Below are 18,025 nucleotides of genomic sequence, written 5' to 3' on the forward strand. Positions count from 1 at the left end.
ATGGCGTACTCTTGGGTAAAATATTCCGGAGGTAAAATAGTCCCCCATTCGGATATCTGGGCGGGGACTACTCAAGAGGATGTCGTTATAAGGAGAAAGAAAACTGGCGTTCTACGGATCGGAGCGTGGAATGTCAGATCCCTTAATCAGGCAGGTAGGTTAGAAAATTTAAAAAGGGAAATGGATAGGTTAAAGTTAATATACTAAGCAGATTCAGAAGGATGTAGGTTGCAGTAGGTACTGGGACATGAAGAAGCTTGTACAGGATAGAGTAGCATGGAGAGCTGCATCAAACCAGTCTCAGGACTGAAGACCACAACATCAGCAACAAGTAATTCAGCTACTGAAATGAGGTAGACATAACAGAACCCTCAGGGATCCCTAGTCAACAGTGAGACAAGACTTTACTTTAGCCAAAGGAAGTAAATCTATTGCAGATACCATATGTGAGCCTAAAGCAAATGTGGTGGGATATTCATATTATTTTGCACAAGTACTGTACCTACCTGAATGTTGCCCAACTGGTCGAGGTCAGCGCCAGCCTGTAGCAGCACCTCCACTGCCCCCCAGTGGCCTCTTTTGGCTGCGTACTGCAATGGTGTCCAGTGCATGAGTCTATCCTCCTCTGCCAGGACCGACGTCATGTGCTCGCACAAGAGCCGCAGCAGCGACGACTCGACTCCCTGGGCGGCTGCCAGGTGAAGTGCATTGCGACCGCACGTGTCCCTCTCTGCCAGTCCCTCAGGGTCTCGAAGCAGGGCGCTCACTCTTCTCTCATCACCATCCAGCACTGCGCTCAGCAGGTGGCATCCCTGACTCACCATGCGATCGAAGACATCCAAGAAAAACTCCAGGCTCCTCCCTGAATGTGCACTACGGTACACTGTTGCACACGCATTTTGGCTGACATCTGAGAAATACCACTTGGCGAGAAAATATTCGCCGAAAGACCTGTGAACGAACAGTGGCATTTCTCCAGTGACTCGACGCACTATTCCAGCTTTCACAGAGATATCATAGATAGGCGGCCACTTTTGCTGCAACAAGGTTTCCTCATTTCGCGCCAGAAGTAAGCGTGCTAAACGCTTGAGCTCGGCCTCGAGGAACCTGCATATCTTTTCCAATTCCTCTCTCTCTTCAGCATCAGACAGGTTACCCCCAAATTGTTCCTTGTTCAGTTTTCTAAGCTTATTGTAGAAAAAGGCTTCACATAAAGTCACAATGTCATATGATCCAGCCTCCACCAGCTCCATGTATATTTCAGCCAACAGGGGGATTCGGAGCAGATTGTTGAGTGGCTTTGTGAGGGTATCGATTCGCATTCTGGGCGCCCTATATCGGAACTGGTCAAAGTATTTCTGGAGTTGACTGTCACTGAAGGCAGGTAGCGAGTGTGCCAGCGATCCCAGATGATCCTCTAGCAACCTTGCAGCGGCCGGCCGCGTCGTCACCACCAGCTTCCCTCGACGAGGTGAGAGCAGCCTCAGCGCCTGAATAAACTTCTCTGCGTAGTCTGGACACACTTCCTCGAAGCTGTCCACCAGACACACCATGTTTTTGTAATTCTGAAGGCAGTGCTGGAGCAAGCCGATCTCCAGCTCAGCCAGTTCCCCTTCATTGGTCACCACACTCTGCAGGAGAAGTTGCCTGACTTCCTCAGCACTCATATGCTTCTCAAACTTCTCGTAACATTCTCTCAGATTTATCTGCACGACCCAGCTGCTTGGGTTATTCTGTTTCACTTCTCTAGCCAGATACAACAGCATGGCTGACTTACCAACTCCAGGTCTTCCTTCCACAATTAACATGTTGTTGCTGGAATCCAGTGCCTCCAGAACCTGTAATTTCTGCTCTCTGGCATAGCGTCGAATCCTACCACTTCCAGCAAGAAAGTTCTGTACATTCCACCCACGTTCATTGTGCTTTACTACATACACATGTAGTCCTTTGTATTTTCTGCGTATCTCCTCAGGAGTGATAATATCAGTCCTTTCAACTTTAGCCAAAATGGGCATTAATGTAGGTGCAGCAAGGTACTCCTCCAATTCCTCAAAGCTGCACTCTTTGTAATGCTTCATAAGGTGGCTCAGTTTGTCAGAAAATATGCTATAAGTACTATTATCCATAATGCATACATCTCTTACAGCCAGAGACGAGAAGAATTCGTCCTTCACATACCGTCTTGTAACCAACTGCTGTGGCACATAGTTAGCTGGTAGGGGATCAAATGTTTGGCCCAGCTTCACATAGCCTGAGTCCCTGGCGAGGGCAACCAAGCAGGGCAGCCTGTGTTTTAGCAGGTTCTGGAGCTCTGCTCTACTGGACACGAGCTCACCTAGCTGGCATTTACGCTTAGCCCCATTGAGCCTGATTTTTGTAAGCAGGAGATCGTCCCAGCTCTCATCACTGACGTCAGCACACCAGAATGAGTCCTGAGAAGATGCCTCTTCTCTCATTGACACAACAATCAGACGGCGGACACCTTCTAGCTGCCGTCTCACCTTGCTAAGCAGGTTAGAGAATTGTCCACCTTCCTCTGGATCGTCGTCCACAAGGACCTAGACATAAAACACATACAATCGATAGACTATGTACATTCGTTACAGATGATAATACAATCAACTTACACTGAGGCGACACGAGTTACGGGATAGCGACATGCACATGTTCAGAGGGGGCTAGTATCACGCACACAAGGTTTCTGATGTAGAGAAACATCTGCAGGACTTGAAAGAAATACACTCATGCTCATAAATTAAGGGTAATCCTCATACATGGTGAAGCAACGCTCTGTTTGGCGGTTTGCGGCGCTAAATCACCTCGGGGCATGACCATGTGGTGCATTTGACCTGCGGTCGTCACACGGTGGCGCTGGCAGCAGTCCACATACGCAGGGGTGTGTTGGTGCGTGGCAGAGTACGGTGCAGCGAGTAAGTGTGCAGACGTTTTAAGACGTGCTAATGGTGACTGTGTGTTGAAAATGGCTCAAAGAACACATATTGATGACGTTATGAGGGGTAGAATACTAGGGCAACTGGAGTCTGGTCAAATACATCAGGTCGTAGCATGGGCCCTCCGTGTGCCACAAAGTGTGATCTCACGATTATGGCAACGATTCCAGCAGACAGGAAACGTGTCCAGGCACTACAGTACGGGACGTCCACAGTGTACAACACCACAAGAAGACCGATGTCTCACCATCAGTGCCCGCAGACGGCCACGGAGTACTTCAGGTAGCCTTGCCACTGGGACAGTTGTCTCCAGACACACAGTCTACAGACGACTGAACAGACGTGGTTTATTTGCCTGGAGACCTGCAAGGTGCATTGCACTGACCTCTGATCACAGGAGAGCGTGTAAAGCTTGGTGTCAAGAACACAGTACATGATCATTGGACCAGTGGTCCCAGGTTTTGTTCACGGACGAGTCCAGGTACAGTCTGAACAGTGATTCTCGACGGGTTTTCATCTGGCGTGAACCAGGAACCAGATACCAACCCCTTAATCTCCTTAAAAGGGACCTGTATGGAGGTCGTGGTTTGATGGTGTGGGGTGGGATTATGATTGGTGCACGAACACCCCTGCATGTCTTTGACAGAGGAACTGTAACAGGTCAGACGTATCGGGACATCATTTTGCACCAGTATGTCCTCCTTTTTAGGGGTGCAGCGGGTCCCAACTTCCTCCTGATGGATGATAACGCACGGCCCCACCGATCTAAACCCCATCCAGCACGTTTAGGATGCTCTCGGTCGATTTATCGCTGCATGTCTTCAAAGCCCTACGTCACTTCAGGAGCTCCGGCAGGCACTGGTGCAAGAATGAGAGGCTATAGCCCAGCAGCTGCTCGACCACTTGATCCAGAGTATGCCAACCCGTTGTGCGGCTGTGTACGTGTGCATGGTGATCATATCCCATTCTGATGTTGGGGAACTTGCGCAGGAAACAGTGGCGTTTTGTAGCTCGTGTGTTTCGGGACGGTTTTCTCAACTTATCACCAATACCGTGGACTTAGAGATCTGTGTCATGTGTGTTCCCTATGTGCCTATGCTATTAGCGCCAGTTTTGTGTGGCACCACGTTCTGCAGTTATCCTTAATCTATGAGCATGAGTGTAAATCACCAGGTCCGGATTGAATCCCAGTTCGATTTTACAAAGAGTACTCTACGGTATTGACTCCTTACCCAGCTCGCATTTATCGTGTATCTCTGGCCCAGTGCAAAATCCCAAGCGACGGGAAAAAAGGACAGGTGACTCCAGTACGTAAGAAAGGTAAAAGAAAGGACCTGCAAAATTACAGACCAATATCCCTAACATCTGTTTGCTGCAGAATCTTTGAACATATTCTCAGTTAGATTATAATAAACTTTCTTGAGATTGAGAACCTTACGTGCACGAATCAGCACGGTTTTAGGAAGCATCGCTCGTGCGAAACTCAGCTTGACCTTTTCTCACATAATATACTGAGAAGTATGGAAGAAGGGCAACAGGCAAATTCCATATTTCTATATTTCCGGAAAGCATTTGACACGGTGCCCCATTGTAGGCTGTTAACGCAGGTAGGAGCATGCGCAATAAGTTCACAGATACGTGAGTGGTTCGAAGACTTCTGAAATAATAGTAGCTAGAATATTGTCAGAGACAAGGGTATCGTCAGAAGTGCCCCAGGGAAGTGAAATAGGACCGTTGTTCTTCTCTATAGACATATATGATTTGGCTGACAGGGTGGGCAGCAGTCTGGGGTTGTTTGCGGATGGTGTCATGGCGTACGGTAAGGCGTCGAAGTTAAGTGACTGCAGGAAGACGCTAGATGACTTAGACAAAATTTGCAGTTGGTGTGATGGCTGGCGGCTAGTCCTAAATATGGAAAAATGTAAGTTAGTACGGATGAGTAGCAAGATCAAACCTGTAACGTTCGGATACAGTATTACTAGCGAGGTGGGACGAGCATTTGGGAACTGTTCTAGGGAAGGAGAACGGTCGACTTCGGTTTCTTGCGAGAATTTTAGGAAAAAGAGGTTCACCTATAAAGGAGACAGAGTATAGAACGCTGATGCGACCTAGTCTTGAGTACTGATCGAGTGTTTGGGATCTGTGCGGGGTCGGATTCAGCGAAGACGTCGAACAATTCAGACGTCGAATAGCCGCAGGTTCGAACAACATCTGTGTGTTGTGGAGTTGCTTCGGGAACTCAAATGGGAATCCATGAAGGGAAGGCGATGTTCTTTTCGAGAAACACTGTTGAGAGAATTTAGAGTACCTTTGTAGCTGACTGCCGAACTATTTTACTGCCACCAACATACATTGCGCTTAAGGAAGACGAAGATAAGATACGAGGGTCACTCCAAAAGAGATGCACACTATTTTTGTAAAAATACAGTTTTCATTCTGCCTGTGTGAAAGTTTTACAGTGTGTACATACATCCTTCCCGCTTGTTTTCAAACTTAGTTCAACCTCTTCCCCCGAGTGGCGCCATCACAGCACGTCTTCGAGATGGCTGCTGCACTTTACGTTTGTCAGAAGCAATGGACTGTCATAGAATTCCTGTGCTGTGAAGACGAGACAGTGGGAAACATCCACAAGAGGCTGAAAAAGGTGTATGGAGACGCTGCTGTCGATCGCAATACAGTTAGTCAGTAGGCAAGCAGGTTACGTGATGAAAGTGGGCACGGAAATATTGAGGATTGTCCTCGCAGCGGCAGGCCTGGTACTGCACACACTCCAGACAATGTGCTGAGAGTTAACGAATTGGTGACTGCTGACAGACGCATCACAGTGAACGAATTGTCACTGTACGTTGGGATAGGGGAAGGAAGTGTTTGCAGAATACTGGAAGTGTTGGCATTAAAAAAGGGTTGTCCCAGGTGGGTTCCCAGGATGTTGACAGTGGCTCACAAAGAAACAAGAAAAATGGTATGCAGCGAACTTTTGGAACAGTACGAGAATGGTGGACATGAATTTCTTGGAACAATTGTCACAGGTGATGAAACATGGCTCCATCATTTTTCGCCAGAGACGAAGAGGCAATCAATGGAGTGGCATCATACAAATTCACCCAAGAAAAAAAAATCAAAACCACACCTTCTGCTGGAAAAGTTATGGCTACGGTGTCTTTCGATTCCGAAGGACTCTTGCTTGTGGACATCACGACAAGATGAGCCACCATAAATTCTGATGCATATGTGACGACACTCCACCGGGAAAAGCAGGATGCACGACAATGCACGACCACATGTCAGTCAAAAAACAGTGGAAGCGATCACAAAACTCGGATGGACAACACTGAAACACCCGCCTTACAATCCTGACCTGGCTCCATGTGACTATCATCTCTCTGGGAAACTGGACTCTCTTCGTGGAACAAGGTTTGAAGATGATGACTCCCTTGTGCACGCTGCCAAACCCTGGCTCCAACAGATTGGTCCAGAATTTTACCGTGCGGGTATACAGGCGCTGGTTCCAAGATGGCGTAAGGCAGTTGAGAGGGGTGGAAATTATGTGGAGAAATGAAATTATTGTTCCTAAAGGATGTATATACACACTGTAAAACTTTCAAACATGTAGAATAAAAGACGGATTTAAAAAAAAAGTAGTGTGTATTTCTTTTGGAGTGCCCCTCGTAGGAGAAATTAGGGCTCACACGGAGGCATACAAACAGTCATTTTGCCCTCGCTTTATTTGCGAGTGGAACAGGAAAGGAAATGACAAGTGGTGGTACAGACCATAGCCAACCACGCACCTTACATCGGCTTGTGGAGTGTCTGTACAGATGTAAATGTAGATGGGAAAGGTCAATGCATTGGCGGACCTGTCGTTTGTACTCAGGACATTCATGTGAAAAGGTTTCCGACGTGATTATGGCCGCACTAAAGGAATTAACAGATTCTGAACTCCGAATAGTAATTTAGATAGACCCATGGTACATACCTTTTCGGAAATCGTTAGGGGATTCAATATTCCGAGAATTACAGCGTCAATAGTGTGCCGAGAATACCAGATTTCAGACATTGGCTCTGAATACAGAGAACGCAGGGCCGACGGCCGTCACTTAACGACCAACAGCAGCGACGTTTGCGTAGAGTTGTCGGTGCTAACAGACAAGCAACACTGGATGAAATAGCCGCAGAAATCAATATAGGATGCTCGCCGAACGTATCCGGTTTGGACGATGCGGCAAAATTTGGCGGTAATGGGCTATGGCAGCAGACGATTAACGAAAGTACCTTTGCTGACAGCACGACATCACCTACAGCACCTCCCCTGGCCTCATGACCATACTGGCTGGACGCTAGACGACTGAAAAACCGTGGCCTGGTCAGATGAGTCCCAATTTCAGCGTCGGTGGAGGGTGAGGCAGACCCCTCGAAACTATGGACTCAAAGGCAGTGAGGAAGCTGGTAGTGGCTCCATATTGGGGCGGGCCGTGTTTACGTGGACTGGACTGCGTCCTCCGGTCCAACTGAACTAATCATTGACTGAAAATGGATATGTTCGGCTTCTTGGAGACCACTTGCAATCATTCATGGACTTCATATTTCAAAACAATGTTGTCACGTCACCAGGCCACAATTGTTCACTATTGGTTTGAAGAACGTTTTGGACAGTTCAAGTGAATGATTTTTCCACCCAGTTGCCCGACATAAACGAGATGTGAGTTTGTGCACAAAACCCTGCAACAACAATACTTTCGCAGTTATGCATGGCTGTAGAGATAGCATAACTCAATGTTTCTGCAGAGGTCTTCCAACGACTTGTTGAATCTATGCCACGCCGAGTTTCTGGACTGTGCTGGGCACAAGGAGGCCCGACACGATATTAGAAGGTATCCCATGACTTTTGTCACCTCAGCATAGCATAAACATTTAAGGCCAGTTGTTGTGATTTATGTACTAATATTAGCTTTTTATCTCCTACAGTACTCCTGTGTTTCTGGTAGTGTTGTTCGCTATCTTGGCTGCTATTGCAGTTCTGGACTGATGTTCAATCAGGCAGAACTTTATATGCTTGCAACGACTGAAAACTGCCAGCGCTCGATCAGATAATGCAGCATCTGAATATGTACAAGCCACAGATACAACTATTTCCTCTGGTATCCTGATGGCATTCAGTGTTTGGGAGCAAAAGTCATCCACTTGGTAGAGGAGCAGAATGAATCACAACTTCCATAAAGAGAGCTGAAGACTGTAAACCAATGGAAACTCGTAATGTGGTTGACTCTGTTCTCTTCTTCTGGAAAAGTTTGCACATGCAGAACACCGGGGAAAATGTACAATCATGGACTCCCTTCTTTGAATGATGAAGCATGATGGTGATCTGTGGTTCTCAGAGTTCGTATACTGAGATTCAAGAGAAATTGGAGTGCCATATGAAATCATTTCAGGCGATTACGTTCATTCAGTGTGTGCTGGATGATAATGACCATAGTGATACAAACTGCTCAAAAAATACGCACATCAAAAAAAGGTTTTGCATTTTCTCGGTTCCGAGAGTTCCGGAACCTGTACAGAAAATTGAACCAGAGATCAACATAAACATCATTTCCGCCCTTTTTACTGCTCATGAAAACCACACATTGCATGTTGTACCACCATACAGCGAGACCTTCAGAGGTGGTGGTTCAGATTGCTGTACACACCGGTACCTCTAATACCCAGTAGCACGTCCTCCTCCATTGACGCAAGCCTGTATTCGTCGTGGCATACTATCTACAAATTCTTCAAGCCACTGTTGGCCCAGATTGTCCCACTCCTCAGAGTGGTTTGTGGGCCACATCGTCCATAAACAGCCCTTTTCAATCTATCCCAGGCATGCTCCATAGGGTTGATGTCTGGAGAACATGCTGGCCACTGTAAGATTAGATTAGATTAGATTAGATTAATACTAGTTCCATGGATCATGAATACGATATTTCGTAATGATGTGGAACGAGTCGAATTTTCCAATACATGACATAATTAGGTTAATTTAACAACATACTTAAGTTAATATAACAACTTTATTTTTTGTGTTTTTTTGTTTTTCTTTATTTTTTATTTTTATTTTTATTATTTTCTTAATATTTTTTTTTCTTAATTTATATCTAAAAATTCCTCTATGGAGTAGAAGAAGTTGTCATTCAGAAATTCTTTTAATTTCTTCTTAAATACTTGTTGGTTATCTGTCAGACTTTTGATACTATTTGGTAAGTGACCAAAGACTTTAGTGCCAGTATAATTCACCCCTTTCTGTGCCAAAGTTAGATTTAATCTTGAATAGTGAAGATCGTCCTTTCTCCTAGTATTGTAGTTATGCACACTGGTATTACTTTTGAATTGGGTTTGGTTGTTAGTAACAAATTTCATAAGAGAGTATATATACTGCGAAGATACTGTGAATATCCCTAGATCCTCAAATAAATGTCTGCAGGATGATCCTGGGTGGACTCCAGCTATTATTCTGATTACACGCTTTTGTGCAATAAATACTTTATTCCTCAGTGATGAATTACCCCAAAATATGATGCCATATGAAAGCAATGAGTGAAAATAGGCGTAGTAAGCTAATTTATTAAGATGTTTATCACCAAAATTTGCAATGACCCTTATTGCATAAGTAGCTGAACTCAAACGTTTCAGCAGATCATCAATGTGTTTCTTCCAATTTAATCTCTCATCAATGGACATACCTAAAAATTTGGAATATTCTACCTCAGCTATATGCTTCTAATTAAGGTCTATATTTATTAATGGCGTCATACCATTCACTGTACGGAACTGTATGTACTGTGTCTTATCAAAATTCAGTGAGAGTCCGTTTACAAGGAACCACTTAGTAATTTTCTGAAAGACAGTATTGACAATTTCATCAGTTAATTCTTGTTTCTCAGGTGTGATTACCATACTTGTATCATCAGCAAAGAGAACTAAATTTGCCTCTTCATGAATATAGAATGGCAAGTCATTAATATATAATAAGAACAACAAAGGACCCAAGACTGACCCTTGTGGAACCCCATTCTTGATAGTTCCCCAGTTTGAGGAATGTGCTGATCTTTGCATTTTATGAGAACTACTTATTTCAACTTTCTGCACTCTTCCAGACAGGTACGAATTAAACCATTTGTGCACTGTCCCACTCATGCCACAACACTTGAGCTTGTCTAGCAGAATTTCATGATTTACACAATCAAAAGCCTTTGAGAGATCACAAAAAATCCCAATGGGTGGTGTTTGGTTATTCAGATCATTCAAAATTTGACTGGTGAAAGCATATATGGCATTTTCTGTTGAAAAACTTTTCTGGAAACCAAACTGACATTTTGTTAGTACTTCATTGTTACAGATATGTGAAGCTACTCTTGAATACATTACTTTCTCAAAAATTTTGGATAAAGCTGTTAGAAGGGAGATTGGACGGTAATTGTTGACATCAGATCTATCCCCCTTTTTATGCAAAGGTATAACAATAGCATATTTCAGTCTATCAGGGAAAATGCCCTGTTCCAGAGAGCTATTACACAGGTGGCTGAGAATCTTACTTATCTGTTGAGAACAAGCTTTTAGTATTTTGCTGGAAATGCCATCAATTCCATGTGAGTTTTTGCTTTTAAGCAAGTTTATTATTTTCCTAATTTCAGAGGGAGAAGTGGGTGAGATTTCAATTGTATCAAATTGCATAGGTATGGCCTCTTCCATTAACAGCCTAGCATCTTCTAATGAACACCTGGATCCTACTATATCCACAACATTTAGAAAATGATTATTAAAAATATTTTCAACTTCTGACTTTTTGTTCGTAAAGCTTTCATTCAATTTGATGGTAATACTGTCTTCCTCTGCTCTTGGTTGACCTGTTTCTCTTTTAATAATATTCCAAATTGTTTTAATATTATTATCAGAGTTGCTGATTTCAGACATGATACACATACTCCTGGATTTTTTAATAACTTTTCTTAATATAACACAGTAGTTTTTATAATTTTTGATACTTTCTGGGTCACTACTCCTTCTTGCTGTCAGATACATTTCCCTTTTCCGGTTACTAGATATTTTTATACCCTTAGTAAGCCATGGTTTGTTACAAGGTTTCTTACGAGTATATTTGACTATTTTCTTGGGGAAGCAGTTTTCAAATGCATTTACAAAAATGTCATGAAATAAATTATATTTTAAATTGGCATCAGGTTTACGGTACACCTCATCCCAGTCTAACTGCTGTAGGCTTTCCCTGAAATTTGCAATTGTTAAATCGTTGACTGAATGTACTACTTTGGAGGACTGTTTAGTATTGCTGAATGGAGCTATGTCATATATTGTAACTAGCTGTGCACCATGATCAGAAAGACCATTCTCAACAGGCTGAGCATTTATCTGGTTAAACTTATCTTGGTCTATAAAGAAGTTATCTATCAGTGAGCTGCTATCCTTTACCACCCAAATAGGAAAATCAATAACAGGTGTCAAATTGAAAGAACCGAGTAATACTTCAAGATCATTTTTCCTATTACCCTCTTTCAGAGAATCTACATTGAAGTCCCCACAAATAATAATTTGCTTCCCCCTGTCTGACAGATAGCACAACAAGGAGTTCATATTTTTCAGAAATAGATGAAAATTTCCTGATGGGGACCTATATACAGTTACAATTATAAATGTGCCTTTATTTAATTTAAGCTCACAAGCACATGCTTCTATATGTTTCTCTACACAAAACTTCTTTGTTTCTATACATTTTGCACAATGATAACTTTTGACATATATGGCAACTCCTCCTTTCTCCATATTTTCTCTCATTACATGTGCAGAGAGCTTATAACCACTTACATTTACCTTATCCATATCAGTAACAATGTGATGCTCAGACAGGCATAGTATATCTACACTCCTGGAAATGGAAAAAAGAACACATTGACACCGGTGTGTCAGACCCACCATACTTGCTCCGGACACTGCGAGAGGGCTGTACAAGCAATGAGCACACGTACGGCACAGCGGACACACCAGGAACCGCGGTGTTGGCCGTCGAATGGCGCTAGCTGCGCAGCATTTGTGCACCGCCGCCGTCAGTGTCAGCCAGTTTGCCGTGGCATATGGAGCTCCATCGCAGTCTTTAACACTGGTAGCATGCCGCGACGGCGTGGACGTGAACCGTATGTGCAGTTGACGGACTTTGAGTGAGGGCGTATAGTGGGCATGCGGGAGGCCGGGTGGACGTACCGCCGAATTGCTCAACACGTGGGGCGTGAGGTCTCCACAGTACATCGATGTTGTCGCCAGTGGTCGGCGGAAGGTGCACGTGCCCGTCGACCTGGGACCGGACCGCAGCGACGCACGGATGCACGCCAAGACCGTAGGATCCTACGCAGTGCCGTAGGGGACCGCACCGCCACTTCCCAACAAATTAGGGACACTGTTGCTCCTGGGGTATCGGCGAGGACCATTCGCAACCGTCTCCATGAAGCTGGGCTGCGGTCCCGCACACCGTTAGGCCGTCTTCCGCTCACGCCCCAACATCGTGCAGCCCGCCTCCAGTGGTGTCGCGACAGGCGTGAATGGAGGGACGAATGGAGACGTGTCGTCTTTAGTGATGAGAGTCGCTTCTGCCTTGGTGCCAATGATGGTCGTATGCGTGTTTGGCGCCGTGCAGGTGAGCGCCACAATCAGGACTGCATACGACCGAGGCACACAGGGCCAACACCCGGCATCATGGTGTGGGGAGCGATCTCCTACACTGGCCGTACACCACTGGTGATCGTCGAGGGGACACTGAATAGTGCACGGTACATCCAAACCGTCATCGAACCCATCGTTCTACCATTCCTAGACCGGCAAGGGAACTTGCTGTTCCAACAGGACAATGCACGTCCGCATGTATCCCGTGCCACCCAACGTGCTCTAGAAGGTGTAAGTCAACTACCCTGGCCAGCAAGATCTCCGGATCTGTCCCCCATTGAGCATGCTTGCTACTGGATGAAGCGTCGTCTCACGCGGTCTGCACGTCCAGCACGAACGCTGGTCCAACTGAGGCGCCAGGTGGAAATGGCATGGCAAGCCGTTCCACAGGACTACATCCAGCATCTCTACGATCGTCTCCATGGGAGAATAGCAGCCTGCATTGCTGCGAAAGGTGGATATACACTGTACTAGTGCCGACATTGTGCATGCTCTGTTGCCTGTGTCTATGTGCCTGTGGTTCTGTCAGTGTGATCATGTAATGTATCTGACCCCAGGAATGTGTCAATAAAGTTTCCCCTTCCTGGGACAATGAATTCACGGTGTTCTTATTTCAATTACCAGGAGTGTATTTCATTCTCAGCTTCTAAATCTTCTAAACAAGCCAGAAGCTCATCTACTTTATTCTTTAAACTCCCAATATTTTGATGAAATATACTTACATTATTTTTAATTATACTTTTATGAGAACCTTTCCTTATTCTAACATTTACAGTACTCTCCTGTCTGAGTTTCTCATTGTGCTTAGTCCTAGTTCCTATACCAGTGGTCACATGGTGTTCAGAGAGGCAGATTATGTCAACTGGGTTGGGTGACTTTAATTCATCAATGCAATTACCTAGGACTGAGATACAACTTGGTGGAGATAAAATTTCTGGTGATTGGTGAAAATTTATAATTGGTAACTGTGATTGGTGATCCAATGTGCTAGAATTGTGCTGATTAATTTCTTTCCTAAACTGAAGATTTGTTTCAATCCTGACCTCTCGTGGAACTTGACATCTTTCTGTCTTACCTATCCTAAAAAAGGTGCTGCTCCAACACTTGTAACCACTGGTATTTTACCATTCATGGCAGTGCCTCCCCCCCCTTAAATTTCCTGCTATTACCCTAGCCAGTTTCCCCTTCCCTTTCCTGTTGAGATGTAGGCCGTGCCTGGTATAGTCCCACCTACTGAGATAATCAACAGGAACCACACCAATATGAGCCCCCGCACCCGACCCAAGCAGCCGTTCCAACTCTAAATTAACTCTCCCAACAGAAGAGTTCAAATGAGGCCGGTCATGGCGTCTCAGGACAGATACAAATTCAACATTGGTGTGTCTCGATGCCGACGCAATCTTTACCAGGTCACACTCTATACTGTACCCAGGATCTCTGTCGATGCTGTTCCCTGGCCCTCCCACAATAACCACGGTGTCTTCCCTGGTAAATCCTTTACAGAGTGAACCTAAATCCTCTGTCTCCTGATCCAGACTAGCACTTGGTTTGAAAAAATTTGTGACCTGGTATTCTGGTCCTAATTCCTCCTGCAGAAGTTGGCCTACACCTCGGGCATGAGAACTGCCTAACAACAAAACTTTCTTCCTTTTCGATGACTTTCCTACATTCTTTCTCAATTTCCTATTGAAAGTTTGTTGTGTCCTGTCTACACCTACCTTTGCTTGAGGCTCATTAGTTTCTAACTGAAGCAACAGGTCAAACTTATTTTTGACATTCACCACAAAACTGTCAGACTTAGTTCTAGGCCTGTTCCTTCTGCTACCTGTTGCCACTTCCCACCTCTCTTTGCCCTTCTCCCTCCTTAACCTGTCCAGATCTTCCCTAGCCTGATCTAGCTCAGCCTGAAGGGCAGCAATTTTCCCCTCCTGTTCCACTATCTTCCTATCTCTGCTGCAAATCCTACATAACCACTGATGAGCCTGATCCACTTTCCCGACACCCACGCCACTGCAGTCCCCCCAGTGAAAAAAACTACTGCATCCATCACACCAAACCCTGGAACTAACAATTCTACGGGAAGTCAGGCACTTCTCACTCATGGCATAAATAATACTTTAGCTAGAATAAATCAATTAAATTACCGAAAATCAAAAAAGACGTTACAAGAATTAAGCCTATTCACAAATGTATAGAAGCAAGTTTCTGATTTAAAATTCAGCTGTTTTTCTGAGATCTGTATTAAAACAACGAAGGTATACGCTATGTATTATATATTTCACTCGATGGAATGAAAAAAAGGACAATTAAACGAGATACTTTAACTTTGATTCTCCAAAAACGTTACGAGAATTAGGCCTATAAATAAATGTATATAGGCAAGTTTCTGATACAAAGTTACGCTGTTTTTCTGAAATCTGTATTAAAACAATGAAGTTATACGCTATTTACGGTAGTTTACTTATTTGTTACCGAGAAACTAGTTAAATTACCGTGAAACAAGAAACAAACACGTTTACAAAATTTAAGCCTAAGCGCGACTTCGTGAAGTTACGATCTTTTCGTGTTTTCTGAAAAAATACGCAAAGAAAAGTCAAACCTTTAACGGCAAGACTAAACGATACACTAATGCACGTATTTAATTTGTTGTCGGCGTTAAACTAAATTATATCCTGTCTAAATCACTTAACTTTCTGGAAATGGTTTCTGGCGTCACTTACTCGGCGGCCATCTTGGAACAATAGTGATGTCGTTATCCTGACGGTAGTCATTCACAAGATGCGCACGATGGGGGCGCGAATTGTCATCCATGAAGACGAATGCCTCGCTAATATGCTGCCAATATGGTTGCGCTATCGGTTGGAGGATAGCATTCACGTATTGTACAGCCGTTACGGCGCCTTCCATGACCACCAGCGAAGTACGCCGTCCCCACATAATACCACCACAAAACAGCTGGGAACCTCCACCTTGCTGCACTCGCTGGTCAGTGTGTCTAAGGCGTTCAGGATGACCAGGCTGCCTCCGACGATTGTCTGGTTGAAGGCATATGCGACACTCATTGGTGAAGAGAACATGATGCCAATCCTGAGCGGTCTATTCGGCATGTTGTTGGACCCATCTGTATCGCGCTGCATGGTGTCGTAGTTGCAACGATGGGCCTCGCCATGGATGTTGGGAGTGAAGTTGCGCATCATGCAGCTTATTGCGCACAGTTTGAGCCGTAACACGACGTCCTGTGGCTGTACGAGAAGCATTATTCAACATGGTGGCGTTTTTGCCAGGGTTCCTCAGAGCCATAATCCGTAGCTAGTGGTCATCCACTGCAGTAGTAGCCCTTGGGTGGCCTGGCCGAGGCATGTCATCGACAGTTCCTGTCTCTCTGTATCTCCTCCATGTCCGAACAACATCGCTTTGGTTCACTCCTAGACGCCTGGACACTACCGTTGTTGAGAGCCCTTCCTGGCACAAATTAACAATGAGGACGCGATCGAACCGCGGTATTGACCGTCTAGGAATTGTTGAACTACAGACAACACGAGCCGTTCACCTCCTTCTTGGTGGACTCCCTCCGTCTAATAGGCCCTGCTCATGCATGGTTGTTTACATCTTTAGGCTGGTTTAGTGACATGTCCGAACAGTAAAAGGGACTGTCTCTGTGATACGATATGCACAGTCAACGTCTATGTTCAGGAGTTCTGGGAACTGGGGTGATGCAAAACTTTTGTTGATATGTGTAATTGCAGTCCCAGCATATTTACGAATGTGCATGTGGTTCGATCTAAGGGGGAAGTGGGGTAAGGAAACAAAGAATATTCACTGCTATATTCTTCTGTTTTCGCATTCTGTAAGCAATGTGATCAAGATGTTGCTGCGAAATCCTTTCCCACTCTTTAACGTCCATCCTCTAGAGTTCACCCAAAGTGTGGACTGGTTTCAGGTGACAATGCACTGCAGGTTTTAACTGGTCCCAATCTAGTCCAGTTAGGTACCTGTCAGAAGATATTGCAAGACATTCTATCCAGTACCTGCTTGAGGAAGGTGTTCAAGAGGTAGTCTTAAAGTTCTCACGCATTTCATCATGTTGATTGTAGGGTTGGACGGTACGCTAGAAGGTCCTACTCTGATACTATCCACCCCACAAATTACTCTCGTTAATGATGAGTGACATTAAAGATTTAAATGCCGCCACCCAAAGCGTGACTGTTCCCGCCTCAATGGTGAACCAGTAATACTTCATACATGGGATGGCTATTGGTACCCTGCGGATGCACACCATTCTATGACGATCATGAGACATCAGACAGTTCCTCAATTCACTGGTAAAGAGGACAAACGTCGTTAACCCTGGTTCCAATTTAGGAGTTCCCTTGTCCTTCATGCACCACGATGGGTAAGACAGGAGGGGGGGTGTGATAAGTTGAATTGTTGTTTGTGTTGTTCGTCATGTACGCCTAGAAGCCAGACTCATCAGGAGAAGACTGTGGTATAGTGTCACCTTGACGCAGAATTGCTAGGTAATTCCAAAAACGCATTACACAGTTATTTTACCACCTCCCTAGGTCACATACGAGCCATAAGTGGTCATTAACTGCTGCTTTTCACCCTGGGAGAACAGTATGATGTGTGCCTTCAATGTTTTGTGTTTCACGATAGTGATTAAATGATCAAATGATGCCGCCTTCGTACAAACCAGTTTGACAGAGTTCTTCCCATATTAGCTACTTGTTTGAGAAGTAGGGGCTCCCAGGTTAAGAAAGGAAGGAAGGAAGATTGGGTTTAACGACCCATCGACATCGAGGTCTTTAAGATGGAGCACAAGTTCGGATCGCGTCAAGGATGGGGAAGGAAATCGGCCGTGCCCTTTCAAAGGAACCATTCTGGCATTTGCCAGGAGCGATTTAGGAAATCACTGTAAATCTGGATGCGTGTTTCAACAGCCGTCCTCCTTAATGCGAGTCCAGTGTGCTACCACTGCGCCACCACACTCGGTCAAGGTCAAGAAAGCTGACAACTACCGGGAAAGCGGTGTGCTGACCATAACCCCCCCTCCCACCGCCCAGCCCCAAAAGTGCACCCAAATGACGCCATGGGCAGAAGATGACATGGCTGTCTTCAGTCCCAACTGGTCCGTCTTGACCAGAACGTGGAGCTTTACTTGCTGCACTGATAAACATTCTTGCTATAAAGTGAGAATGTGTGCACATCTTAGTTTGAAAAGACCATTAGAGGCGTGTCAATAGACCTTTGCACAAAGGTAGCATTGTCCAGTTCACGATTATAGACACAGCCTACTCTTGGGTATTAATAAACCGCTTCAGCTGTGTTTAGTCCACTTGCTGAACAGCACTGAAAATGCAGGCTTGCTTTTAAAT

This window comes from Schistocerca piceifrons, chromosome 9 (assembly GCF_021461385.2).
Source record: "Schistocerca piceifrons isolate TAMUIC-IGC-003096 chromosome 9, iqSchPice1.1, whole genome shotgun sequence".
NCBI classification, from domain to species: domain Eukaryota; kingdom Metazoa; phylum Arthropoda; class Insecta; order Orthoptera; family Acrididae; genus Schistocerca; species Schistocerca piceifrons.